Source organism: Lontra canadensis, unplaced genomic scaffold (assembly GCF_010015895.1).
Source record: "Lontra canadensis isolate GAN:19392208 unplaced genomic scaffold, GSC_riverotter_1.0 scaffold186, whole genome shotgun sequence".
NCBI classification, from domain to species: domain Eukaryota; kingdom Metazoa; phylum Chordata; class Mammalia; order Carnivora; family Mustelidae; genus Lontra; species Lontra canadensis.
The window spans coordinates 1255853-1283305 of NW_022631180.1; the positions used below are offsets into that span (position 1 = coordinate 1255853).

The 27453-nt window shown below is 46.8% G+C and overlaps 1 pseudogene; it reads right to left on the reverse strand.

Moving 5' to 3' along the window:
• Positions 1-26993, reverse strand: part of LOC116860929 — a 128100-nt pseudogene extending 101107 nt beyond the window's left edge.
• Between the last annotated feature and the right edge of the window lie 460 nt (positions 26994-27453).

A 27453-nucleotide genomic window follows, 5' to 3' on the forward strand; every position in this document is an offset into this window, starting at 1 on the left:
ACATGTAAAGCACATTCCAGCCATGAACAGAATATACATTCATTTCAAATGCACATGGAGCTTTCTAGAAGATAAGCCCTATGCTAGGCCATTAAAAAAAAAAAACTCAATGAATTTAAAAGGATAAAAATAATGAAAATATCACAGCGGCATGACACTAGAAATAAATAACTGGAATGACTTTGGGAAACTCACAATATGCAGAATTAACACACTTCTACATAATCAAAGGGTCAAAGATATCAAAATGGAAATCAGAAAATACTTCGAGATTAATAGAAATGAAGACAGAACATACCAACCCCGAGGGGTTCTGACTGAAGTAGTGCTGAGAGGAAATATATAGTAGGAACTGCCTGTATGAAAAAGAAACATCTCCAATCAATTACTTAAACTTCCACATTAGGTTAAAGGAGAAAGAGGTAAAAGCAGGTAAAAAGAGACACCTCGGTGGCTCAGTCAGTTAGGCTACTGCCTTCAGCTCGGGTCATGATCCCAGGGTTCTGGGACTGAGTCCTGCATCGGGCTCCTTGCTTGGTGGGGAGCCGGCTTCTCTCTTGGCCTCTGCCTGCCACTCTGCGTGCTTGTGTGCTCTCTCTCTCTCTCTCTCTCTCTGACAAATAAATAAATAAAGTCTTTAAAAAAATCAGGTAAACGGAAGGAAAAAATAAAGATGAGAGCAGAAGTTAATGAAATAGAGAAAAGAGAATAAAATAACAATTTAGGAAACTAACTGAATCAAATGTCATCCTTTAAAAGATCAATCAAACTGACAAATCTTCAACTAGACTCACTAAAAAAGAGAGACAGACAGAGAGAGAGAGAGAGAGAAATGACCCACATACTGGGATCAGCATTAAAGAGGTGATATTAGCACTGATCACACAAAAATAAAGAGAATTAGGAGATTATGATGCACAATTACATGCCAAAATATCAACTTGCTTCTATAAAATAGACAAAAACACAGAAAGACACAAATGACTAAAGCTGACTGAAAAAGAAATAGACCATCTGAAGGTACCTATAATGAGGTAGAAGATAGAGTCAATTGTCAAAAATTATTCCACATAAAAGCCCAGTTCCAAATGGCTTCACTTGTGAATTATACCATATGCTGAAAGAATTAATAACAATTCTTTACAACCCTCCCCACCCCCAAAAAGGAGGAGGGAACCCAACTCATTCTATGAGGCTAGGATTATTCAGATACTAAAACAGAGAAAGATATCACAAGACAAGAAAACTATAAACCGGGATGCCCGGGTGGCTCAGTTGGTTGGGCAGCTGCCTTCGGCTCAGGTCATGATCCCAGCATTCTGGAATCGAGTCTCACATCGGGCTCCTTGCTCAGCGGGGATCCTGCTTCTCCCTCTGCCACTCTGTCTGCCTGTGCTCACTCTCTCTCTCTCTGACAAATAAATAAATAAATAATCTTAAAATAAAAAAAAAAGAAAACTACAAACCGTTATCTCTTATGAATGTAGACTCACACACACACACACACACACAGATCTCAACAAAATGTAGCAAATCAAATTTAGCAACATATAGAGTTAAACAAACATAATGAAATTTATTTCAGGAATGCAAGGTTGGTTAAACATCCATACCAATCAAGGTAGAAAAAAAAATATATATATATGGTATATAGTATATATTAAATACTAGGAATATACTAGATTAAAAAGCCACATGCTTATCTCAACAGATGGACAAGAAGCATTTGACAAAATGGGACACCTTCTCATGATAAAAACTCAACTACTAATAGAGGGACTTTCCTCAATTTGATTAAAGGCATTTATCAAAACCCTTAAGCTAACATCTTACCTAATGGTGAAAGACTGGTTGTTTTCCTCCTAAGATCCACAACACGAAAATAATGTTCACTCACGGCTTCTATTACACATTGTGCTGGAGGGGCGCCTGGGCGGTTCAGTCAGTTAATAGTCAGCCTTTGGCTCAGGCCATGACCCCAGGATCATGGTCCCAGGGTCCTGGGATGGAGCCTGCACAGGCTCCCTGCTCCTCGGGGACCTGCTTCTGCCTCTCCTACTACCTGCGCTCCCCCTGCTTGTGCTCTCTCGCTCTCAAATAAATAAATAAAGTTAAATTAAATTTAAAAAGGGAAATGCCAAGTGAGGTTGTCAGGTTGGCAGTTGTGTTTCTGAAAACTGGTCACGGCTCCTGATGGGTTCAAGGCAAAAGACTCAATGAAACCAAAGAATAGGGAAAGGAAGGGTTTTACTGACACGTAAAGGAGAACACCGGGGATGTTTCCCAAAGCAGTGTCTCCCTGAAAAACACACTGGGAAAGTTTCAAGCTAAAGGTAGAGATGTCATGACTCCTCTGATGCAGGACACCTGACCCTCGGTAGGAACTGCTGTCTCTGCTGCTCCTGGCACCTGGGTGACACTCGTGCCACTCAAGCCGAAATGTCTCTGCACAGACTTGGCACCAGACCTGGGAGCCCGCGGCTGCCACGTCCCATGAGACCTGCCTCGTCCAAGCAAGTGAAGATGTTAAAGATACCTTTGCCAGAGGAGAAATGGAAAATACCGAGTTCTATAAGTATCGAAAATGAGACACTTGTGATTGGATCCTGTAGTCAGCCTTCCATTCCTGGGGTAAGGATTATGATTCCTTTGTTTTACCCCTCCTGGAGGACAAACAGCCCTGCTACACAGTGTCCAGGTTAGACTCTCAGAATGCCCAGGGATATGACTGGATATTCACTGCCTGGTCTCCAGAACATTCTTGTGATCATCAAAATTTGTTGTATGCAGGAACAAGTGCGACTCTGAAAAGGGAGTTTGGAGGGGGCCACATTATAGATGAAGTGTTTGGAGCAGTAAAGGAAGATGCATCATTGCATGGATATAAAAAACACTTGCCGTCACAATCTTCTCCTGCCCCATTGACCGCAGATGAGGAAGAATCACAACAGATTAAAATTAATGAGGTACGAACTGACATTGGTGTGGACACAAAGCATCAAAGCTACAAGGAGTAGCATTTCCTATTTCTTGAAAAGCTTTTCAAGCTTTGGAAACACTAAGCAACAGACAGCTCAACTATGTGCAATTGGAAATAGATATGAAAGAAGAAATTATAATTTTGGCCAACACAACAAAGACAGAACTGAAAGACTTGCCAAGGAGGATTCCCAAGGATTTGGCATGCTACCATGAAGGAGACGATTTGAAGTCCATAGTTTTTCTTTATTCAATGCCCAGATACACATGCAGTAAAGAGAACGGATGCTGTATTCTAGCTGTGAGAGCCCTCTGCTAGAAACTGTTGAAAGACAACTACAAATGGATGTCATTAGAAAGATCGAAATACGGTGCTTGGGTGGCTCAATCAGTTCAGTGTCTGCCTTCAGCTCAGGTCATGACCTAAGAGTCCTGGGATCGAGCCCCTCATCTTGCTCCCTGCTTGGCAGGTAGCCTGCCTCTCCCTCTGCCCCTCCCCTCTGCTTGTGCAGGCTTGCTCTCTCTCTCTATCAAATAGAGAGCAGGCGGGGGGTGGGGGGAAAAGCAGGCTCCCCGCTGAGCAGAGATCCTGATGCGGTGCTCGATCCCTGGACCCTAAGATCATGACCCGAGCCAAAGGCAGAGGCTTAACCCACTGAGCAACCCAAGTGCCCATCAACTAAATAAAATCTTTTAAAAAGGGGGGGGGGGGCGCCTGAGTGGCTCAGTGTGTTAAGCCTCTGCCGTAGGCTCGGATCATGATCCCAGGGTCCTGGGATCGAGTCCCTCATCCAGCTCTCTGCTCAGCAGGGAGTCTGCTTCCTCCCTCTCTCTCTGCCTGCCTCTCTGCCTAATTGTGATCTCTGTCTGTCAAATAAATAAAATCTGAAAGAAAGAAAGAAAGAAAGAAAGAAAGAAAGAAAGAAAGAAAGACCAAGAGAGATAATGGGGATGAGTTGACAGTGGACTTCCTTTATGAAGAAGGACACACAAAGCAGCAGGCACGTAGCAAAGTTTTGCAAAACCGAAATGTCCTACAGCAAAATGAGGAATTCAAAAACTCACTAGGGGTCCAGCTGAAAGTGAAGCCACTGATGATTAAAATCATTGTATTTAGGATTCCAATCCTAGTTTTTTAAAAGTCCCACTTTTACAACAGGAAAACTGTTAGATCACTGCCCACAGGTCAGCTGACCAAGCTGTTCACTTCTGTTCTTAAAGTCAAGGTTACAGAAGACTATATAGGATGTGCTATTAATTTTGTCATACTGTTTTTATAAAAGTGTGTAAAAGTATTTTTTAACTGTTCTCGCTTTTTAATGGAATTCTTCCTGCCACTGTCCTCTCCATTAGAGTGTTTTTTCAACATTATCTGAGACCCCATGGCTGTATCAGGCTCCAGATTATTTTGTCTTTTTGTCATAGGGCAGTTCTAATGTTTATGTTGAGGCTTAGCAGTGAAAAAATGGAACAGTGGGAAAAGCCCCCATGTTTTGGAATTACCAACTCATGGCCAGTGGCCAACAGCCAGGCCACATGGTCAGGCAGAAGGACAATGGAAACATGGGGGCTGGGCCCTTGCTCATTATGGGAATTTGGGGCGTGCATCAGAGGACATATTGATGCCCAGCACAAGAACCACCTTCTGAGTTTGAAAGTGGATTGGAATGGATGAGTGTGTTTCCTGGTGTCCTCTCTTGGAGTGGCCACCTAGGTCAGGGAAATAAGGGGATAGAGGGGGCTGTGGCAATGCAGGGAAAGGCTGAAATTCTACAGTCCATTTGCATCTTCTGTGGCTCAAAATACCAAAAAGAACTGTTCTGGTTGCCAACCAAACACCACAGAGAGCTAGGATGCCGAAACCCCAGTAGGAAAGCCTTGAACATAGCTGGCAAGTCAGAGCCATAACGGTAATCCTGAGGGGCAATGAAAGGGCCTTGACAGGAATGCATATTCTGGTTTGGGCTTTGCTCACCCAGTGGTAGATGCCAATGGTCAGAGTCCTATTAAACAAACAAACAAACAAACACCACAGAGCATAGCTATGCTTCAAGTAAAATCTAAAAACATAAACTGCACAGAGAGGATTGGTCCTGTGAGGACAGCTCAGGAGATTTTACACATGCACACCTCCATGCACTACCCCAGAGCAAGATGCAGAACACGCTGAGCTTCGCAGAGATTCCCAGTCAACACGTCACCACAAAAGGTAACCATTCCCCGACTTCTGACATTATAAGTTAGTCCTGGTCTTCAACTTCACATACAAAGGGTCATACTCCTGTGTGGGGCTTCTTTCACTCGGCGCCATGTTCATGAGATTCCCCCACGCTGTAGGGTGTAGCCATGGTCCAGTCTTCCTCGGGGCTGCACGGTATCCCGCTGTATGGATAAGCTACAACTTATGTATGTATTTTCCTGTCATACGTGTCTATGTTGTCTCCCATTGGGGCGATCATACACAGTACTGCTGAGACATTCTCATACACGGCTTTTGGTGCACATGTGGAAAAAAGTACTGAGCCAGAAAAGAATGCTCGGTCACATTTCCTCACACCACAAACACACGACAAAACATAACATCCCACAATAGCATACAGACATGCTGACAGAGTAACAGCTTCATGGAGAATGGGAACAGGCAACAGAAACATTGTGGAAAAGGGGTGTCGGGGCCATGGAGGCGTGACGTGTTGGTTTACACCCCTTCACAGTGTGTGCTCCCACCCAGCGTGAGTGGGGCTACACGATGGTCCCCACCACACAATTTTTCCTGGAGGATCTGAGGAGGGGGAGGGGACAGGTGCCAGTGTGACTCTACAATCCTTCCCAAGGGAGAGGACTTTGGTATGACAATGGTTCACCTCAACATTCTCTCATCCTACCTGATGCAGAGTCTCAAGACACAAGTGTGAGTGCCAGAAATGGGAAGGATTCCTAAGACACTGTAAGTACTTTGTTAAACCCTGATGTGGGAATTCCAGAGGGCCTGAAGGGGAAGGCTGTGCCTTCACCCCATCCAGCAAAGTTGGAGCACAGCTACATCGCCTGGTGGTCCCTTACCTGCCAGTTCTGTCCCTGTGTTTCCCTCCCCTCTATGACTGAGAGTGGACTTGGGGGGGGGGGGTCTTGTCAGATTCGTGCTGCTGCCCACAGTCTAGACCAGCACAGCAGCCACACATAATGTCCCTTTCAATCGCAGAAAGTGAAGTATAAATGCAGAGAAGTTGAAATAGTAACTGAGGGTAAAGGAGAGGATAAATTCACTATGTAATGAGGGAAATCCATAGTCCATTAGCACCTCAGAAGAAGTGTGAGCAAGAGATGACACTGTCTCTTAGCCCCATCATCCCAGATGCCTGAGAGAGAAAGCCGTGTGCTGTGAGAACATTCCTGCTTCTGGAACCTGGCTACACTGAATGGACCCAGCAGACCTGAGTGGCCCTGGGAGACACTGTCCTCCAGCAGGAAGATGGGCTGACTGTTAGTGACTGGAAGGGATGTGAGTACTGGACCAGCATCTCCGTAGTTCTGGTCCTACTGCTACAAGGGATCTGTGGTCAAGACCAGGATGTGGCCTGCGGGATAATAAAAATATGTGGTCTTTGTCCCCAGTTCCTGGCACCCAGCTCCCCAGTCCTTGGGATGTCCTGAGTGATAAGAGGGTCACTGGTACACTAATGAGGTGACTTAGCTGAGGTTCCTACACAGTTCAGGTTGGGAGGGAGGGGCTGGAGACCAGGAGGACCAAGCCATGACTAGAGTTGGAGCCATCATCCTCGCTCCCCGACCTCTGCGGAGAGGCTGACCTCCATCCCCAACAGCCAGTGACTGAATCAAGCGTGCCTATGTCATGAAGTTTCCATGAAGACTGCTCCACGGTGGGGTTCACAGAGCTTCTGAAATGGCAAACACATCCACGTGCTCTGAGGGGGGCACATTCCAAGTCCACGGGGACAGAGGCTCCTGCACCAGGACCTGCACGCTCCCATACTCCCGAGCCTCTTCATCTGGCTGCTCGTGTGTATCCTTATAATAAACCATAATAGTTAGCATGGAGTTCTCCTGAGACCTAGGAGTCCTTCTAGCAAACTACTGAATGTCCAGGGTATCCCCAACTTTGTAGCCAACTTGAACAACAGTGCCAGGCATAAGGGAACCTGAGAATTGAGACTTGCCCGTGAGCTGAGGGAAATTTGCAGGATGAGTGCTCCCACCTGTGCCTCCCATGCTCATCCCAGGTTGACAGGGTCAGGTGGGAAATTGTAAGGGCCTGATTGGCCAGAGGGAGTCATTTTTTGTTTATGTAGTGAACTTAGATTGATCCCGCTCCTCCCAGAGTATCTTACTTGCCAAGCCTAGATACAAGGGCAGGTCAGGCCAGGTGAAGACATCTAATCAGTGGGGCATGCATATATCTACTAGGGTAAATTGAAATTCAACTGGCCACCTATGTGTTACCTAGCAGTTTTTTTCTGTGTGTGGCAGACCGAGCATGACTGTGCAGTTTTCCCTGTGCATTGCAATCTCATTGGCCACCTATGTATAGCCTGGCTAAACTACCTCTATAAAAGTAAGTCTGTGAGGCTGGGAGGGGTCGCCTCTTTGCAAGAGATGGCCCTGACCCGTCAGTTTGATTCTCAATGCTTGGCATGAAATAAAGCTTTGCTTGACCTTCGCTTTGTATCAGTCTCGATCCTTTGATTATGGACCCTAACACTGGGGGCTCATCCACGATCAAACAACGAGAACTGAGCCAGCATCAGAATTTCTGGGAAAAGCCTCTGGAGGTAATATCATGGGATCCTGTCTGTCTGGTTGTGGAGCTCCAGGGTATGGCCCACCGAGGAGAAGCTAGACACAGCCATGCTCCCCAGGGCTGGAGTGGATGCAGGGGATGCCCCATCCCTCTTCTGGGACCAGGGGACTGAGAAAACCCCCACCAGCGGGTGGTTGCAGGAGTCCGAGAAAATCTCCGCCGACCCCTGGGTCTGGTTGTCTTTGTCTTGTCTTTTGTTGCCTGTTGTGTTGCTCATCCCTAGGGGACCAAGAAAATCCCCATGGGCGAGCGTCTCTAGGGGGCTGATAAAACTCCCACCAGCAGCAGCCTCTGGGTGAGGGCCGCTGGGTCTGCGGTTGTTTTGTCCTGTCTTTTTGTTGTCTGTTGCATTGTTTGTTATGTTTGAAGGAATGGGGCAAGCAGAGAGTAAGGGGACTCTGACTTTCGTCTCTCTGTTCCTCATAATAGATGTGGGGCTTCTCCCTCACTCATTTCGTGTGTTAAGGGCTATGATTGGAGTCAACCGGGGTTAGTCAGTAACTAACTGGGGTTAGTTACTCTGTCTTGAGACAGAGACTTTAAGGAATATTCTCAAGCAGCTGCTGAAACTCCCTTTGTTTCGGGGAATTCCTTGCCTTCTCTGGCCCGACTTGGACTGCCTAGCCCCTCCCCCTTGCTGGCGGGAGAGCATGGCATCTGAAGTGGAGATGGTTATTTGTCTGTCTCAAGGTTTTAATGGGTAATTGTTAAAGTGGCTTTTGAAGTCTTTGGTAACCTGAAACTGTGAAGGGTTGCTTGAATGACAAATGGAATTAAATTTGTTGGACATCTAGGTCTTAACCAAATGGGATAAAATGCTAGAGCGTTGGTTGCTGGAACTGGGTTTGTGCTTTTGAAATCTGTTGGTAAACATGTTTTGTGCTTAACTGATTCATAAATTTGCCTTCTAAGAATTTTCTTGTAAAATGACTTCCGCCTTAAAGGAAATTCATATGGAAAGACTTTCAGGACAAATACAGGTCTTTGATATGTTGAAATCCTGGAACTGAAATGAGTTAGAATTTACAGAAGTAAAAGCTGCATTCGGACTAAGCCAGAATTAGTAACATGGGACTAGGTGAACTGAAAGATTGTAATGTTTTATCTCTTGATGTTTTGTCTTAAACATTAATTGTTCTGTAATGTTTGTTCTTCCAGACTAGGGAAACTTTTTAAGTTATCTGTAACTTACAGAGATGTAAAAGTAGTCATTTGTAAACAAATCAAGGTATTCAACTCTTTCTCTCTATCTGAACACTCTGAAACCAAAAGGTCTCAGCAAGTATTCTTTCTTCCATGGCAATCAGTCATTTGCATAAGTTCAATAAGAATCTGTTCTCCTTGTAACAGGACACCATTGGAAACACTGGTTATTTTACCAAGGCTTTGACTGGAATGTCATATTTGAAAAGACTCAGATATGACTAGACAGCTTAAAGGAACTAAGGTTGACTTTATAAAACCTAGAACCATAAAGCCCTTTGGAACTGTTGGCCTGATACCTTGCTTACAGAGTTCCCAGCAGCCTCACCAGGTGAGTAAAGGATGTTACTTCCTGGCAGATGCAGGAACCTCAGGATACTTTGGGGACCTCAGGAAGAGGAATTTGCCCAAATCGACAGGTATTGCAGGCACGTCTGATGGCAAGTACGTAGCTTGGCTTCTGGCCTGGAGAGGCTACTATAAGTTCAACCTAGAGATTCCTTATGAGAAGTTCCAGCAAAGCAGATTCTAAAAGATTTATATGATCACTCACTGTTCTTGCTGAGCTTATGTAAATAATTAGGCTAAGTTTGTTAAAACTGGACTTGTTTTTCAAATAAATTAGTCCTGATTTGGCTATCTCTGGAAATGAGGGTTATTTTAGAGAGAAAAATTATGTTTTAATAACACACCTTTATGGATGTTAAATTCTAGATTTGATTGTCTTTAAATGTTTGTTTACCTAAGCTAAACAACTTGAGGTAAACTTCAGGGAAGTTGCATGATAGCTCATTTAGACAATCTTGCTTTGCCAGTCAGTCAGCCCCAGATATAGGAAACTTCAGAAAATTGAAGGATTTGAAGGTTAGAATCTAAGTTAGTGGGAATAGCAGAAAAGGTGTTTAACAACAAGGATGCACAGGAGAAAGGTTTTGGCATTACATGAGGCAGGTATGGGATGGTAAAAGGAAGGAAAAGCCTAAGCACAGAGAAGGCAGGTAGGAAGATTTAGATTCAGATCAGTGCACTTACTCTAAGGAAAAAAGACATTGGGCCAGGGAGTGCCCCAAAAGGAAGATGGCCATGCTGGCCTCCAGAGACTGAAGGGGCCATGGTTCGGAACCCCTCCCCGAACCTCGGGTAAAAATTGAAGTGGAGGGGAAATCACTTGAAAGCTATGGGAAAACTATCTGGAGAGGAAGTCTGGGTACAAGGGGCAAATGGCATAGAAAGACATAAATGGACAACTGTGCAGATGTTTGTGGCAGCAGTAGATGAATACCTTCTTTATGAGCCAGTCTCAGAACCAGAGGAGACAAGAGAAGGGAGCCTCCTCCAAACCCTACAAGTCAAGTTTCCCGAAGTCTGGGCAGAAGGGAAGCCCCCTGGCTTGGCCAAGGGACAACCTCCAGTGGTGGTACAATTAAAAGTGACAGCTACGGCTGTTCGCATCTGGCAGTACTCCCTCCCTCCAGAAGCAAAGGAAGGGATCAGAAAGCACATTAACCACCTCTGAGGAGACGGGATCCTAGTTCCTTGCAAATCTCCATGGAACACACTTTTGCTGCCCATCAAAAAGGCCGAGACTTGGGAGTACCGACCCGTTCAGGACTTGCGGAAGTTAATAAAGGGGTTGAAGATATCCACCCAATGGGGCCTAACCCCTATACCCTTCTCTCCCTCCTGGGCCCCAAAAGAACTGTGTATACTGTCTTAGATCTCAAGGATGCATTTTTCTGCATATCTTTAGCAAGGGAGTCTCAGCCCCTTTTTGCTTTTGAGTGGTCTGACCCACAAGAAGGATTCCAAGGCCAGCTCACCTGGACAAGACTTCCCCAAGGGTTCAAGAATTCACCCACTATCTTTGACGAGGCCCTACACGAGGATTTGCGTGAGTACAGAACCTCCAACCCGGGAGTCACTCTGTTACAGTACGTTGATGACTTGCTAGTAGCCACTGAGGACTATGAGTCATGTTTGTGGGGATGAGCGCTCTCTTACAGACTCTGCAGGAAAAAGGGTATCGGGTGTCAGCGAAGAAAGCACAGCTCTGTCAGAGCCATGCCACACATCTAGGCTTTGATCTCCCCGAGGGAGTGTGTTCACTGTCTGAGTCCAGGAAACAGGTGATCACCCAATACCCCCGCCCCGCCATGTCATGCCATGAGGGAGTTTCTTGGGACAGTGGGCTACTATAGGCTGTGGATACTGAGGTTTATGGAGATTTATGGAGGTTTATGGAGATTGCCCGACCTCTCTACGAACTGGCAAAAGGGGGGCTCACGATGATAGAGTGGATAGCTGAGGCAGAAGGAGCATTTCAGGAATTACAAACAGCTTTACTGAGTACCCCAGCATTGGCCATCCCAGATGTTACCAAGCCCTTCCACTTGTATGTGGATGAAAAAGCAGGGGTGGCCAAAGGAGTTTTTACTCAGACTCTGGGGCCTTGGCAAAGGCCAGTAGCCTATCTTAGCAAGAAACTAGATCCAGTAGCAGCTGGGTTCCCCCTGTGCCTTTGCATAATTGCTGCCACGGCCCTCCTGGTCAAGGATGCAAGTAAATTGACTTTGGGTCAAAATCTTATCGTAACTACCACACACGCTATTGAGGGCCTCCTCTGGACTCCACCAAACTGATGGATGATGAATGCCCAAGTGACAGGGTATCAGGCCCTCCTCCTCAACGAGCCAAGAGTGACCTTCCGGCCCCCAGCAGTGCCAAATCCAGCCATGCTGCTGCCAGAGGAGCTAGCTGACCTACACCCACACAACTGCAGGGAGGTCCTGACCCAAGTCACAGGAGTAAGGCCAGACCTCAGAGACATTCCCCTTCTGGATGCGGAGATGGCTCTGTTCACAGATGGGAGTAGCTACATGGTCAATGGAAAGAGGTATGCAGGGGCTGCGGTGGTTTCCCCTGAGCAGGAACTCTGGATGGCAGCCCTGCCACACGGAACATCAGCACAAAAAGTGGAGCTGATTGAACTCACCAAGGTACTGCAGATGGCCAAAGGTAAAACCACCAACATCTATACGGACAGCAGGTACACCTTTGCTACTCTCCTTATACATGGGGCTATTTATAAAGAAGGGGGCCTATTAACAGCAGAAGGAAAAGGAATTAAAAACAAAGGAGAAATGTTTGCTCTCCTCCAGGCTATTTGGGACCCAAAAGAGGTGGCCATTATGCATTGCCCAGGACACCAAAAGGGGACTGATCTCATTTCAAAAGGAAACCAATTAGCAGATCGCCGCAAAGCAAGCAGCCCGAGAAACAGTGCAAGAGCTGGTTACACTCCTGGCTCCAGCCCTACCAGAAAAAACAAACTATTCAGAAGAAGATTTAAAGTATTTACAAAAATGGGTTAAATTGGACTATGAAGGGGACTGGGCTAAGACTAGAACAGGAAAGTTAATTCTTCCTCGAAGACTAGGTAAGAAGTTAGAAGACCAGATACATCAGGGTACTCATTTGGGGACACGCAAACTCAAAGAACTTATAGGCAAGCAGTTCCAGGTTTCTAAATTAGGGCGTATGGTTCAGGATATAGTTGATAGATGTGCTCAATGCCAGGCAGTTAATGTGGGAGGAACTAGAATGGAAAGTGGGAAAAGAGAAAGAGGTAAGGAACCAGGAATTTATTGGGAAATAGATTTTACAGAAATGAAACCCGGAAAATATGGGCACAAGTATATGTTACTTTTTGTAGATACCTTTTCAGGCTGGGTAGAGGCTTTTTCCACCAAACATGAGATGGCAGGAGTGGTAGCCAAAAAGCTATTAGAAGAAATAATTCCTAGGTTTGGGCTGCCTCTCGCGATTAGGTCAGACAACAGCCCTGCATTTATGAATTCAGTTTCACAGGCACTGGCCAAGGCTGTGGGCACTAATTGGAAACTACATTGTGCCTACCGGCCCCAGAGTTCCGGACAAGTAGAGAGAATGAACCAGACTCTTAAAGAGACCTTGACAAAGCTAATTCTGGAGACTGGCAGTGGATGGGTGGGTCTCCTTCCTTTTGCCCTCCTCAGGGCGTGATGTACAACCTACTTAAACAAGGTGACCCCATTTGAAATAATGTTTGGGAGACACCCCCCCCCCCCCGCTCTGCCCTCAGCTACAAGAGGTTGCCTTAGCAGAAATGACTGATCAGCCTGTACTCCAGTCACTGCAGGCATTACAGTCTGTCTTAAAAAGAACCCACGCAGGGATCCGAACTGCCCACACTGAGACAGAGATGGAGGTGGGACCACATCCTTACCAACCCGGGGACTTGGATTGGATACAGCGCCACCAAGTGGGAAACTTGGAGCCTCACTGGAAGGGACTGTTTACTGTCATCCTGACCAATAAAAGTAGAAGGCATCAGAGCCTGAATTCACATGGGTCGCATCAAACGAGCTGAGGACGAAGACGCCCCCCAGAGGTGGAAGCCACAGCGAATGGACCCCACTGACCATGGACTAAAGCTAAGACTCAAAAGACTATGAGTTTATTGTTGCTCCTATCATTACCTGTTTATGTAAAATATAGGTAGGAAATTAGAGGAACAAAATTAGGAAAAATGGAAAAGGTTATACAAAGCTGTAAATGGCTAACTCATTAGCCGACTGTGCACTAGTGTCATTTGTACAAAAGAAAACTAGAGCGATAAAAATGTTAGACTTACATGCTCAATATAACCCCTTACAACCAGAGAACATAGAACTGGCTGAAAAGTCAAGGATTTAACTAATCTCCAAAGAAAGGGGGAGAATGTAAGGGCCTGGTTGGCCAGAGGGAGTCATTTTGTGTTTATGTAGTAAACTTAGATTGACCCCCGCCCCTCCAAGAGGTACTTACTTGCAAAGCCTAGATACAAAGGTGGGTCAGGCCAGGTGAAGACATCCAATCAGTGGGGTGCGCATATATCTACTAGGGTAAATTGAAATTCAATTGGCCACCTATGTGTTACCTAGCAGTTTTTTTCTGTGTGTGGCAGACCTAGCATGACTGTGCAGTTTTCTCTGTGTATTGCAATCTCATTGGCCACCTGTGTATAGCCCAGCTAAACTACCTCTATAAAAATTAGTCTGTGAGGCTGGGAGGGGTCGCCTCTTTGCAAGAGATGGCCCTGACCAGTCAGTTTGATTCTCGACGCTTGGCATGAAATAAAGCTTTGCTTGACCTTTGCTTTGTATCAGTCTCACTCCTTTGATTATGGACCTTAACATAAATGAACAAAGCAGAGGACACCCAGGTGGTGACAGGGAATCAGAGAGCTGGTCAGTTGGGGGAAGAAACCCTCTCCGCTCCACAAAGAGAAATTGAGAGTTAGAGCAAACAAGTAACCCTATGCTTCATCTTGTCCAGGAGCAAAGGGTAAGCAGAACAGAAGCCTGTCTGTCATGTCCATCTGCGACCAGCTGTCCAGGGTCTGGCTGAGAAAGGAGACAGCAGGCCCACATAGAGTCACAGATGCCACACACCACCGAGAATGTCAAACTTAACCTATCGCGACTTCAGCTCTCAGGTTCCCATTCCCTGGCACTGTTATTCAAGTTGGGCAGTGGTCATGTAAATGCTGACAGATGCTAGAGAGTCTCTCCCCAAAACATCGTCACACACGGGGAAACAGACACAGTCATACGACACGTCGGTGCACACAGACCACTCACGTCTTGCAGACCCGAGGCTTCTTGTCCTTGCAAGAACAAAGGAGGGCAAATCTGCCCCGAGCCATCGGGCCACCAGCCCACCTCGCCACTGCCCATGTTTGTGAGCAAGAACTGCAGTGGACAACAGCTGGGACTGATCATGTAGTGTCAGGGGAACGAGAGGACAGCTGTCATTTATTAGCCACTTGTTCCCTCGGCCAAACCTGAGCACCTACAGAGCACCAGGTCGAGCTGCAGCCTCAGATCTGTGCTCTGAGAATGACAGTTGTTCTCTCTCCATCCCTCACCCCCAGCACCCCAGCGGCCTTCCGACATGAGGAGAATTCCGCGGTCAGGGCTTCAGAAGAGACTGCCTCCCTCCACAGAAGAGGAAGACCTGTTTCCCCCACATCCTTCCAGTGGGACCCGGCCTGAGGCTCCACCAGACAGGGGAGCACATGCTGGAGAGTACCCAACTCACAACCTGGGGACAGAGAGAGGCTGCCACTGTGCACGATGCATGTGACAGGGGGCATGAGTGGCATGTGTCCCCCAGGCCCACGAGTGGTCGCAGTGGCCTGTGTCCCGACCCAATGGAGTCAGCAGTGCGAGCAGTGATCTCTGTGCCCAAGGTAGAGACCGGGGTTCCCATGTGAGACGCAGCCGGACCAGCCACTGCAGGTGTGCTCCTGGCTGCATAGCCTAGCCTGTTCCATGACTGCCCCCCAGGAACACGTTACACGCACAGAAGATGCACATGCGTACGTGAGTGTGTGCACTACCTCCTGTCCACGTTCAAGCAGGGCTGGGTTCCAGGGTTTGCTCAGAGGAATAGCTGCAGAGAGCAAGCATTCAGAGATGCTCATCACCCCAGCTGTGAACCGCTCCCTAATCCTCCCCCTGACGACACCCCATGACAAAACAATACCATAAATCTCACACATCACACCTCGTGACAACAAATGTCCTCCCTTAATTAACAAGGGGAAAAAACATAGTAAATGTGATTTTTTTTTAGATTCATTTTTTTATGTATTTGACAGACAGAGATCACAAGTAGGCAGAGAGGCAGGCAGAGAGAGAGAGGAGGAAGCAGGCTCCCTGCTGAGCAGAGAGCCCAACGCGGGGCTTGATCCCAGAACCCTGGGATCATGACCTGAGCCAAAGGCAGAGGTTTTAACCCACTGATCCACCCAGGCACCCCAGTAAATGCCATTTTAATGCCCCTCCTGCCCTGGCCTGCTCTCCTCTCTGACCTCAGTGGCTCCAGATCCGGCTGAGCACCAGGCTTGCTCTCGTGGCTTCTCATAGAACACAGGCCTCTCCCCAGACCCATAGACTCCAAGTATTTGGCACAAGGTCAAGGAATCACCTGTTTATCAAGCCCTACGAGCAAGGCTGAGGCGCAGCCATGGAGAATCATAATCTACATTCCTGATGCTAAAAGTGCAATGGGAAGATCAGCAGCAGCCACACCTTGTCGAAAATACAGAAACTTCAACTGCATTTCCCAGATGTGAACCACAGCGTGTCTCGTATCTGGCGCATGACCTATGCCAATCAAGGGCTGGCCAGTATGGAGCACCTCCCTGGTCCAGAGGCAGTATCTTCACTAATGCAGCCTCAGACCCCAGCTGCTCTGCAGCCCACCCAGCACAGACACCCCTCCTGCTGCCTCCATGCCCTGAACTTCCTCACCACGCTGCACCCCTGCCTCCCTTCCTCCCCACTCTCACAGCACCTCCCCTGCACACCAAGTACTTTCCCATTTTCAACAAACCACCATCCTTGAACTCACAGGTGCTATTTCCCAACCAAACAGAATCACAGGACACTCTGCTTCCTAACTCCTTGACCCTGGACTGGACCCAGCACAGGATCACTAGAGTAGAGGTGGGCAAGCAGAGGATGGAAACATAACAGGGACTAATTCAAAATGAGAAATTCAGGGAGGCCTCCTGTCTGCTAATCCAGCTAATCCAGAATTTGTTCCTCAGAGAAGACTGGGGAAAAGATGGAAAGAACAACTGAGCCCCAGAAGGAGGGCAAGACCTGAATGAGTCTGAGAGTAACCCCTGGATACCACAGATGCCTGGGCATGGGGGCCGCCCTGGGCCAACCACCTCCTGCTGCTGTCAGGCAGGAGACACCTGAAGCTGACGGAGACCAAACTCCTACTCGAACATGAAAACAGGCCTAATCCTCTCCAGAAACAAAGAAACAACAAATAAACACCCAAAGATAGGCTGAAGGCCCAACCCAGGCCTGAGCCAAGGCTGTCCCAGCCACACAACGGTTGCTGCCCACAGTCGGTCCCAGACGCAGGTCAAGGTCTGGGTGATGTGCAAGTCTCTATGATCACAGAGACTTTCCTGGAAGGACAGGCCCCACTGGAGGAATGAGGACAAGAACAGAGAGATGCCCCTGTGAGCAGTGACCGTGTCACACCCATACTGAACTGAGCACCAACTGGGCTCCACATGGCTCTTCACAGCCTTCTCCAGTCCCCACCTACAGGAGACCTAGCACACCAAACCTGCAGATTCTGGAAGGTTCTCAGTGCTTCCAATTATTTCCTCTCTCAGACTTCAGGAATCCTCTCCTTTAAATAACTGATCCACTCCTTATGACAAGAACTGGAAAAAACAAGTGACATCCAGGGTCCTATTTTCAACAAGGAAGTAAGAAGTTGTAGCTCAGTGTTACACAAAGTAAAGACAGGGATGGAGATGGCCCACTCTTCCTTGGCTAGAATAGGCAAGCAGATGAGGGAAGAGAACACAGGTCGGTCTTGGTGGGGTGGGCCAGGGGGGTGGGTTGGGGGGATAGTCATGTGGGAGGGGGACCTGTCTCCACACCTCCTCACCATATGTTAATAGGAACACGAACACATTCAAATGTCCTTTGCAGAAAGAGAAATCAGGGGTGTTAATGTCACAAGATGAGAAAGTGAACACATCTTGCACCACTAGGTCCCCCACAAGGCAGCTGGCTCACTCTGTGAAAGGAAACAATCATGAACAGATTCAGGTCAGTCATATATGTGTGGACTTTCTCAACAGCCCACCACATGCTCAAAATATCCACTCAAAGAATCCCCACAACCCAGTCATGGCCCCTTTCTCTCTCCCCTCCCCGTGTCAGGCACTCCAGGGTCCTACCTTTAGAAGCAGAGGGAGCGCTGGGAACTGTCACTGCCTGGGGAAGAACAGACAGAATGTGGTCAGAGCCCACAGGAGATGAAACTGAAGGATGAGCTGTGGGGTGGGTGAGCTCCCCATGGGGTCCCCTCTACACTCTCAGGGTCTCAGGGATCACCCCTCCATACTCACTCGCAGCCTGAGCATAACTCCTTCCTCTTCCACCTGGGGAAAGAAAAAATCCAATGAGATGCCATGGGGGAGGCTGGACCCGAGATCCTAGATGAAAAGGATATCGTGGACCACAAGGAAGTTTCCAGAACTGTCACTACAGACCTAGGGCAGGATCAGGGACATGAAGAAAAGAGATGGCAGGGTGAGACCAACCATCCTCCTGCAGTCTGTCCTCAGCAAGGACCTTGCTCTCTGACCTGTGACTGCTGGGAGTCAGGTCCGTCACCACATTCATCAGGATGATTAATCTATCTTTCACTCTCACCTGTGCTTTACTACACAGTGATGTGGCAATGAGCCCCACGGTGAACAGGCACATGTGTGCGGACAGTGCTGCCCATAAACAAGGCAGGACAGACTTTCACCTGGGACAAGAAAACTCAGAGTGCTCCCCTTCCCTACCTGAGCTCTCCATCCTCCACATGACAGCTCCAACCACCACAGCACCAGTGACACACAACGACAACCAGACCAGCCATGATGCCCATAAGAGGAATGGGGGGCCAAAGAGGGGATTCTGGGAAGAGAGGATAAGGGGAGGGCCTTGACCCCCAGGTCTCAGCCTAGACCCTACTGAAGATCTCCACAACAGCTCCTGATGTCCCTGACAGCAGACTCTGTGCCTAGGTTTCCCTCCTTATCCCATCTCAAGGTGATGGGCTCAGGCAGCCCCTCATGCAGCACATGGCATGTGTATCTCTGCTCCTCTCCAGAGGGTACCACCACAGCTGCCCACTTCTGGAAGGTTCCATCTCCTGCAGGCCTGGTCTCCACAAGCTCTGTGTCCTGGGTCAGGTCCTCTTCATCACGCTGCCAGGTCAGGGTGATCTCCGCAGGGTAGAAGCCCAGGGTCCAGCACCTCAACGTGACCTCATGGTCAGAGACGGGATGGTAGGTGACATGGGTCTTTGGGGCATCTGAAGAGAAGGGTCAGAAAATTCAGGAATTTAGGGAGGAGTTAAGATGATGGAGGAGTAGGAGACCTAAAGTTCATCTGGTCCCTGGAATCAGCTAGATAAATAAATCAAACCATTCTGCACACATAGGAATCAGCGGGATATGTGAAGAAAGAAATGCCACAAGTCTACAAGTAGGAAAGCGACCACTGTTTGGGAGGTAGGAGATGCGGAGACATGAATCCAGGGTGAAATATCGGAGGAAACAGCAGAGCGGAGACAGCTTGCTTCAGGAGGCAGCTGCCAAGTATTATAAACAGCAGAGCACAAAATCGGGACTTTCAGAAATCTGCTCCAGTGCAGGAGGTCCCTGGCTAAAAGGTACTCAGGTGTCGGAGTGGGGCGGAATCTGAGGTGGGACAGCACGGTCTCAGGATCCCCAGTGTCACAGAAAGAACAGGGGTGCCTGAGTGCACAAAGTTCCCAGGCATCGGTTTGGGGAAGCCCGCTGCAATCAGTGAGGGTAGAGTTGCCATAAACAGGGAACCACTGCACAGTCAGGGGAACTATTCTCCCAGTAGGGGCCCAGCAAGTGGAGAAGCACAGGGAGACACACCCCTCCTCCTCTGGGTGGAACTGCCCTGGTCCCCCTGCAGGAGTCCGTGAGGTTGGAGTTTTGAAACTTGGTCACGTGCCTGACATAAAAAACACTTGGTCATAGTCTGGGTGAACACAGTTTGTAGGGAAACCGGGGAGACCAGAGTGACTGATTGCTTTTCTGTGCAGCTCACTAAAGAGTGGGCAGTGTGAATTTACAGCCCCAGGGCTAGAGAGCAAGGTGTAGCCATATTCCCCGGGCTGATCAAGCTGAAAGCCTCCGCGCAAAACAGCGCCACCTAGTGCAACCCAGAACTGCTTTCACTGAGCCCAGCCTCTGCGCAAGGGAAGTGCAATCCCACCAGGGCAAAGTCCACCTGAGAATCAGCTCAAGAGGCCCCTCCCGCAGAAGACCAGCAAGGACAATTGGCCGACACCAAGTTGACAGATCATAGGGGCTCCAAAGCTTTGACTCTTGGAGAAAACGGTATATAACATTCATGGTCTTTTTTTTATTCTCTAGTCTTTCAGTATTATTTTTTCAGCTATTTTTTTTCAATTCTTTTTTTTTTAATTTTTATATATACATTATTTTTTAATTTTTTGTTTCCTTCTGTTGAATTTTATTTTATTTTGTTTTTGTCTATATATATGTTTTTCTTTCTTATTTTGGCATCTAGTTTCTTTTAATAAGCAGACCAAAACACACCAAGGTCTAGTATTTGTTTTGTTTTTTTTTAATTTATTTCTTGTTTTGTTTTGTTTTTTCTGGTTTGTTTTGTGGGGTTTTTTGATGTTATTGTTGTTTTTTTCTCTCATTCTTCTATTTTTTTCTGGACAAAATGATGAGATGGAGAAATTCACCCCAAAAGAAGGAACAGAAGGCAGCACTTACTGCCAGAGATTTAATCAATATGGATATAAGATGTTTGAACTAGAATTTAAAATGACTATAAAGATTCTAGCTGGGCTTGAAAAAAGCATAGAAGACACTACAGGATCTCTTACTGTAGAAATAAAAGAACTAAAAAAAAAAAAAAAGAAAGAAAGAAAAGAACTAAAATCTAGTCAGGGATTTAAAATGCTATTACATTAAATGGGTGCCTGGGTGGCTCAGTCAGTTAAGCATCTGTCCTCGGCTCAGGTCATGATCCCAGGATCCTGGGATTGAGCCCCACATCAGGCTCTCTGCTCAGTGGGGAGCCTGCCCCCCCCGCTTGTGCTCTTTCTCTCTCTATATATATATATATCTCTCTCTATCTCTCTCTCACTCTCTCTCTCAAATAAATAAAATCTTTAAAAATAAAATTAAATTAAAATAAAAATGATATTACTGACATGTAGTCCCAAATGGAAGTAATAAAAATGAAGGTGAACAAGGTAGAAGAGCGAGTCGGTGATACAGAAGATAATATTTTGAAAAAAAGGAAACTGAAGAGAGAAAAGAAACGATTAGATCACGAAGGGAGACATAGAGGACACAATGATCCCATAAAGTGAAATAATATCCATATTATAAGAGTCCCAGAATATGAGGAGTAGAAGAAAAGGGTGGAAGTTTTATTTGAACAAATTATAACTGAGAACATCCCTAATCTGGGGAAGGAAACAGCATTCAGGTCCAAAGTCCAGAAGGCACAGAGAACTCCCCTCAAAATCAATAAAAACAGGTCAACAGCTTGACATATAATAGGGAAGCTTGCAAATTTCAAAGATAAAAAGAAAATGCTGAAAGCACCTCAGGACTAGAGGTCCTTAACCTACAAGGGTTAAGGCTGGCAGCAGATGTGTGCACAGAGACCTGGCAGGCCAGAAAGGACTGTATGATATATTCAAGGTGCTAAATGGGAAAAGTATGCAACCAATATCCAGCAATGCTGTCACTCAGAATAGAAGGAGAGATAAAGATTGTCCAGGAAAAACAAAAACTACATGAAGTTGTGAACACTAAATCACCCATTGCAAGAGATATTAAAGGGGGATCCTTTGAGCAGAGAGAAAGCCAAAAAGTAACATAGACCAGAGAGGAACACAGACAATCTACAGGAACAGCTACTTTACAGTTAATACAGTGGCACTAAATCCCTATCTTTCACTAATTACTCTGAATGTAAATGGACTAAATGCTCTAATCAAAAGACATAGGGTATCAGAATGGATAAAATAACAAGACCTATTGATATACTGCTTACAAGAGACTCCTTTTAGACCTAAATACACCTCCAGACTGAAAGTGAAGGGGTAGAGAACCATTTATCATGACAATGGACATCAAAAGAAAGCTGGAGTAGCCATCCTTACATCAAACAAACCCCGTTTTAAACCAAAAATTAATGAGAGATGAAGAAGGACACTATATCATAATAAAAGTATCTATCCAACAAGAAGATATACCAATTGTAAATATTTATACCCCTAAATTGGGAGAAGCCAAATGTATAAACCAATTAATAATAAAATGAAGGAAACTCATCGATAATAATACAATAATACTTGGGGACTTTAACACCCCACTCACAGCAATGGACAGATCATCTAGGTAGAAACAACAAGGAAACAAGGGCTTTGAATGACACACTAGACCAGACAGACTTCACAGATATATTCTATATATATTCACAGATATATATATCTGTTACCCCATTTTATTTTTTTAAGATTTTATTTATTTCACAGAGAGAGACACAGTGAGAAAGGGAACACAAGCAGGGGAAGTGGGGAAGGAAGACGTAGGCTTCCTGCTGCACAGGGAGCTGGATGCAGGGCTCAATCCATCCTGGGATCCTGACCTGAGCTGAAGGCAGATCCCCAGTGACTGAGCCATCCAGGCACCCTGAAGACCCCATTTTAAAGTAGAATTACAGACCAATATCCCTGACAAAAATTCTCACCAAGATATTAGCTGATAGGATTCAACTGTACATTAAAAGGATTTATTCCTGGACTACAGGGTGGTTCAACATCTGCAAATCAATCAGTGTGAGATGCTACATCAATAAAAGAAAAGAACTATATGATCCTCTCAATAGATGCAGAAAAAGCATTTGACAAAATACAGTGTCCTTTCTTCTTTTTTTTTTTTTCAGTGTCCTTTCTTGATAAAAACTCTCCACCATGTAGGGATCAAGGAAATATCATACGTCAATATCATAAAAGTCACATATGAAAGACCCAGAGTGAATATCATCCTCAATGGGGAAAAACTGAGCATGTTTCCTCTAAGGTCGGGAACACAGCAGGGATGTCCACTCTCACCACTGTTGTTCAGCATAGTACAGGAAATCCTAGGCTCAGCAATCAGACAACAAAAAGAAATAAAAGGCATCCAAATTAGCAACAAAGTCAAACTCTCACTCCTCGCAGATGACATGATACTCTACGTAGAAAACCCAAAGACTCCACCAAAAAATTGCCAGATCTGATACAGGAATTCAGCAAAGTGACAGGATATAAAATCAATGCACAGAAGTCAGTTGTTTTTTTATACACCAACAATGAAGGAGAAGAAAAAGAAATCAAGAATCGATCCCATTTACAATTGCACCAAAACCCTGCAATACCTAGGAATAAACCTAACCAAAGAGGTAAAGGATCTGTACTCAGAAAACTATAGATCACTCATGAAAGAAACTGAGGAAGACACAAAGAAATGGAAAAACATTCCATGCTCATGGATTGGAAGAACAAATATTGTGAAAATGTCTATGCTACCTAGGGCAATCTACACATTCAATGCAATCCCTATCAAAATACCTCTACTTTTTTCACAGAAATGTAATAAATAATCCTAAAATTTGTATGGAACCAGAAAAGACTCCAAATAGCCAAAAAAAATGTTGAAAAAGAAAACCAAAGCTGGAGGCATCACAGTTCCAGACTTCAAGCTCTATGTCAAAGCTGTAATCACCAAGACAGTATGGTACTGGCATAAAAACAGACACACAGATCAATGCAACAGAATAAAGAACCCAGAAATGGACCCTCAACAATATGGTCAACTAATATTCAACAAGCAGTAAAAAATAGCCATCATGGAAAAAGGACAGTCTCTTCAAAAAATGATGTTGGGAAAACTGGACAGTCACATGCCGAAAAATGAAACTGAACTACTTTCTTACACCATACACAAAGATAATCTCAAAATGGATGAAAGACCAACATGGAGACAGGAATCCATCACAATACTAGAGGATAACACAAGTAGCAACCTCTTCAACCTCGGTTACAGCAATTTCTTGCTAGTCTCCAAAGGCAAGGGAAACAAAAGCAAAAATGATCTACTGGAACTTCATCAAGATAAAAAGCTTTTGCAGAGCAAAGGAAATAATCGACAAATTAAAAGGCAACCTACAGAATGGGAGAAGATATTTGCAAATGTCTTATAAGATAAAGGGCTAGTATCCAAAACCTATAAAGAACAACCCCAACACCCAAAAAACAAAAATGCCAGTCAAGAAATGGGCAGAAGACATGAATAGACATTTTTCCAAAGAGATCCAGATGGCTAAAGACACATGAAAAAAATGCTCAACGTCACTTGGCATCAGGGAAATACAAATCAAAACCACAATGAGATACCACCTCACACCTGTCAGAATGGCCAAAATTAACTATTCAGGAAACAAGAGATGTTGGTGAGAATGCAAAGAAAAGGAAATCCTCGGGACGCCTGGGTGACTCAGTCGGTTAAGTGGATGCCTTCAGCTCAGGTCACGATCCTAGAGTCCTGGGATCGAGTCCCGTATCGGGCTCCTTGCTCAGCAGATAGCCTGCTTCTCTCTCTCCCTCTGCCTACTTGCGTTCTCTCTCTCTCTCCCTCTCTCTCTGTCAAAAAAATAAATAAATAAAATCTTAAAAAAAAAGAAAAAAGAAAGAAAAAAGGAAATCCTCTTCTATTGTTGATGGAAATGCAGACTGGTACAGCCACTCTGGAAAACAGTATGGAGGTTCCTCAAAAAGGTAGAAATAGAGCTACCCTGCAACCCAGGGTGCACAACCTAGTAGTGCAATTGCACTACTAGGTATCTCCCAAAGGATATCAACATAGTGATCTGAAGGGGCACATGCACCCCAATGTTTACAGCAGCAACGTCCACAACAGCCAAACTATGGAAAGAGCCCAGAGTCCATCCACAGATGAATGGATAAAGATGTGGTACATATATACAATGAAATATTACTCAGCCATCAAAGAGAATGAAATCTTGCCATTTGCAACAATGTGTTTGTAACTACAGGGTTACATACATAACTAGAAGGTTATGCTAAGGGAAATAAGTCAGTCAGTGAAAGATAAATACCACGTGATTTCACTCACATGTGGGTTTTAAGAAAAAAACAGATAAACATAGGGGAAGGAAAGGAAAAATAAAGTAGGATGAAATCAGAGAGGGAGACACACCATAAGAGACTCTTAAGTCTAGAAAACAGGGTTACTGGAGGGGAGGTGGGGGGGAGGGATAACTGGGTGATGGCATTAAGGAGGGCAGGACAGGGTGCCTGGGTGGCTCAGTGGGTTAAAGCCTCTGTCTTCAGGGTCCTGGGATAGAGCTCCGCATCAGGATCTCTGCTCAGCAGGGAGCGTGCTTCCCTCTCTCTCTCTGCCTGCCTCTCTGCCTACTGGTGATTTCTCTCTCTGTGTCAAATAAATAAATAAAATCTTCAAAAAACAAAAAAAAAGGAGGGCAGGTCAGGTAATGAGCACTGAGTGTTACATGCAATTGATGAATCACCAAGTTCTATCTCTGAAACTAATCATACAATATATATTAGATAAACTTACTTAATTTAAGTTTAAATTTAAACTTAAATTTAAATTTTAATTTAAAAAAATTGTTAAAAGGAAAAAAATTCAAGAACTTTACATCTATCTTGGCCCACTGAAGCAGCTCTCATGTGACCATCTTGAGAATGAACAGGACAACTGGGGTGGGGAAAAACAGCAATAACCCAGACACCAGCCTGAACACATAATCTCTTCTTGTTTGGAAAGTTCTAGAATTAGGGTGAGATGGCCCAGTGTAGAAGGCAGGTTTCTGTGAGAAAAAAAGGAATTTCTGGTACTGGACTGGCTAGAGGCCAAGAGACTCAGGATAGGTAAAGTCAGACCCCAAACACATGGCGTATGGGGCAGAGAACAAAGCCTAAGACAATCCCCCAAGGTTCCCAAAGGCACTGTGAGTCAAAGGGAAAGGCTCATCAGTTGTTTCAGAAATGGTCTCCTCCTCCATACCTGGAGAGACTGTAACCCTCAATAGTCCCTAGGAGAAAGGCAGACCCTTAGAGCCACTCTGGTACCGGGTCTGAAAACCCAGGCAGAGTTAGTCTCCAGACCCGAAACACGGGAGGGCCATATAGTGGTGTGGATCCCATGTCTTCCTATCCTCTTAGGAGGCCTGGGCCTGAAGGGAAATCATGTTAAGTCCCGCGGCCCCCGGTACCTGTGCGCTGCAGAGTCTTATTCCCCATCTCCAGGTACCTCCGGAGCCACTCCACGCATGTGACCGAGCCGCCACACCTGCCGGCTCCCACTTGCGGCGGGTGATCTGCGCGGCCGTGTCCGCGGCGGTCCAGGAGCGCAGGTCCTCGTTCAGGGTGAGGTAATCCGCGCCGTCGTAGGTGAACTGCCTGTATCTACGGAGGAAGCGCCCTTAGGACCCCACGTCGCAGGCCGAAGTCCACTGGATGTTGTGAGACCCTGCCCCGCCCCCGCGGCCAGCTCCTCCCCAGAGGCCCCGCCCCCCAGCCAGCTCGGCCCTGAAGCCCCGAACCCCGCCTGCGAACCCCAGGGCTTAAAGCCAAAACTGAAAGGCAGGTAAAGTGCCCGCGGGCTCTTCCCGGGTGGGGAGACGGACGGGTCCCGCAGCCCCGTCAGTAGGGATCCGGGCTGCGACCTGGACCCGGGCCCTGTCGCTCACCGGCCTCGCTCTGGTTGTACTAGCCCCGCAGGGTGTGCAGGCTCACTCGGAAAGTCTGTGGGGTGTCCTTGGAGCCCCACGTCTCCTGGTCCCAAAACTCCAGCCCCTCCTGCTTCACCCACGGCGCTCGCAGCTCCATCCTCGGATTATTCGCAACGCTGTCAAACCGCGCTAACTGCGTGTCGTCCACGTAGCCGACTTCCCAGTACCGGGGCTCCCCGCGGCCGGGCCGGGACACCGCGGGGCCGAAATACCTCAGAGAGTGGGATCCCGCCCGACCCTCCTCCCGGCGCCGGGCCGGGGCCCAGGTGGAGGGGGCCGGGAGGGCAGAGGGAGGAGGCACCGAGTCAGGGAGAGCAGGCGGAGACCCGGAGGGACGGGGGAGCACAGTCCCGGGTGGGGCCGGGGACAGCCGAGAGGCGCTTCCCCGGGTATCCCGCGTCCCCGCCGGGCGGTCCCCTAGCTCCCACCGCAGAGGCTCTTTCCTCCCACCCCGCACTCACCCGCCCAGGTCTCGGTCACGGGACCGACAGCAGCAGGAGGAATATTCGGGGTATTACGACTCGCATTCCTAGGGTCTGGAGAATCAGATGCTGGTCTGATTCAGCGGTGACGCTGATTGGCTTCTCTAGAAATCGGGCGCGCAATGGGAGTGAGAGCTGAGACTCTGTCATGAGTATCCAGGCAGGAGGACACGACACAGGTTGTGAGAGGGAGAAGAGAAACCTGGGGAATACGGGCCTCGGCTTCCCTGCCCCAGACACCGATCTCAGGCCTGGGACTTTCAGAGCCAGGCCTTCCGGGAAACCCCTGCTTCCTCTCCACCTGCACACCAGGCTTGGCCCAGGGTCTTTCTGGAAGAGACACCAGGGAGAGACACCAGGCAGGGATCAGTCCCTTTTGTCCCTTTCCGTTTCTGGAATTTCTCAACTTGAGCTCCTTACCTCTCCTCCGGACTCTTCTAAAGGAAAAATCACCCCCAAGAAACTGGATGCCAGAGAGTGAGCAATGGAGATGAAGGGACAGGGG